This window comes from Trichechus manatus, unplaced genomic scaffold (assembly GCF_000243295.1).
Source record: "Trichechus manatus latirostris isolate Lorelei unplaced genomic scaffold, TriManLat1.0 scaffold00100, whole genome shotgun sequence".
Lineage (NCBI taxonomy): Eukaryota > Metazoa > Chordata > Mammalia > Sirenia > Trichechidae > Trichechus > Trichechus manatus.
The window spans coordinates 7,352,246-7,354,457 of record NW_004444036.1 but is presented as its reverse complement, the minus strand read 5'-3'; the positions used below and the strand labels follow the sequence as shown (position 1 = coordinate 7,354,457).

The window sequence follows — 2,212 nt, the reverse complement described above, 5'->3', positions numbered from 1 at the left end:
AATCAACTCAGATTGAGAAGCATTGATGTAATTTATACCAAGGACAAAATTTGGTGGAGGATTGTATATTGCACAATCCACTACAAATAAATGTCCTCTTTTGGGTTTCTATGCAAATTTTTTTTGGCGTACTTTATTGAAGGGTTTCTCAACCATGGCATTACTGCACCACTAACATTTGGGCTGGGTCATTCTTTGTTGTGGGGACTGTCCTGTGCATTGTGGGATGTTTAGCAGCACCCCTGACCTCTATCAGGAGATGCCAGTATCACCCCGTCTCTCCTGCCCAGTTGTTACAACCAGTATCTCCAGACATTGGCAAAACTGACCCTGGCTGAGAACCACTGATTCAGATTATACCAAAGATAGGAAGGATGGAGGGTTTTATTCTGTACAAGCCACAAGAAGTTAACTTAAAAATCCTCTATTTTTTCCTTGAGGTCCCTTCTTGGTTACCGTGTAATTGGTTTTGTGTTTTGTTTAGCTTATTGTCTCTCAGGGATTCTACATCTAGGCACTATTGATGTTTTGGAATGGATAATTCTTTTTTCCCCCACATTTTAGAGCCTGTGTCCTTTATTTATGCCCCCCACAAAGTATAGTCAGAGACAAGGCCCCTGCCGGAAGCAAGAAAATCTGGGGCCGGGGACTCTGGTTACATCGTTTGAGTCCCCTGGCAGAGATAGTCTCCTGTGAGCTGGAAGTGTATAAAGGGCTGGTGTGTGACAGATCCTTTGGGGAGGGCCAAAGGGAAAAGGAGCCCCACCCTGACTAAGGCAGCGGGGACTCTGGAAGATCAGGGCACAGGCCTAGGTTCCCAGAGGACTGGGAGGGGGGCCTACCACCGTACCACTGGGGCTGTGGAAGCTCAATGCAGTCCTGGGCTGGCGGGAACTGAAAAAGGGCACCTTCAGCACAGAGTCCTAGGAGGGTGGAGGTGGGAGAGGGATAGTTTCTACATTCCTTGGATGGGAGGAGAGAGGGAGGGAGTCTTTGGGGATCTCAGAGAATGGGACAGCCCCTCTGGTGCTTATTCTTAGGGACCTGGAGGCCTGCATGAGTGGCCATCTCGAATACCTCCCGCACACCCTCCTTATTCCTGGCTGAGCACTCGAGGTAGCCAGAGTCACTGATCCGATTCGCCATATCCCAGCCTTCCTCAGACTGAACTGGCTCCTGTTACATCTTGTCCAGCTCTCTCCTAGTATGCTCATCTTGCCTCAGGTCCTTCTCATTCCCACTAGGATGATGGGATATTGGGACAGAAGTGCTTTGCCTCTGGGGTCCATTTCTCAGGAATGTTTTCCAGGCTGTCCAGGCTGGCTGTCAATGGAGAAGCACATGAGGATGACGTCAGTACCTGGATCAGTATCTGGGTAGGAGAGAGGCTGCAGGCGATGGTAGTCTTCCTGCTCGGCTGTGTCCCACAGAGCCAGCTCCACCTGCTTGCCGTCCACCTCAATGTCTGCAATGTAGTTTTCAAAGACGGTAGGGATGTCGACCTCTGGGAATTGACCCTTGCTGAAGACGAGGAGGAAGCAGGTCTTCCCACAGGCACCATCCACCACAATCACCAACTTCTTTCGGATTTCAGCCATGGCTGGGCTTCTGCTGCACTGCCTCCAGCTGCAAGGCTGGTGCCCGAGGCCAAGACTGACCTGAAGGGCCTGGCTTCCACCTCCTCAGCGCTGCTGGGGAGGGGCAGGCCTGTGGGGCTTGGGATGGATAATTCTTTGTTGTGTGGGGATGCCCTGTGGGTTGTAGAACATTTTGCAGCATCACTGGCTTCTACCCACAAGATGCCAGTAGCATCTCCCTTCCATCTTCCTACCCCCACCCAGTTGTGACAGCTTAAACTGTCTCCAGATATTTCCAAATGTCCTCTGTGGGCAAAACCACGCCTGGTTAAGAACCACTGCTCTGTTCTGCTTACCTTTCCACATATAGTGGCTCTTCTTTTCACCTTTCTCTTTTAGAAGAAATGCACTCTTATTTGTAGACATTGAGTGATAATTTTTGTTATTTGAACATGATTTAGGAAGCTCGCCCTCTATCTCAAGTGGTTTGTTGCATTTTTCCCCCTAACAAATATAGCATTGCCCCTAAGAGGAATTTTGGCAAATAACTTGTATCCCAATTTGCTACACATTAATCATTTCTCCTCTGAATGAACAGCAAGAGGCTATTTGAGGTTCTGTTGCAGGTTTTGCTA

The 2,212-nt window shown here is 49.1% G+C and overlaps 1 pseudogene; it reads right to left on the bottom strand.

Moving 5' to 3' along the window:
- Nucleotides 1–1,002: 1,002 nt before the first annotated feature.
- On the bottom strand, nt 1,003–1,601 carry LOC101355208 (rho-related GTP-binding protein RhoC pseudogene; annotated as a pseudogene).
- Between the last annotated feature and the right edge of the window lie 611 nt (nt 1,602–2,212).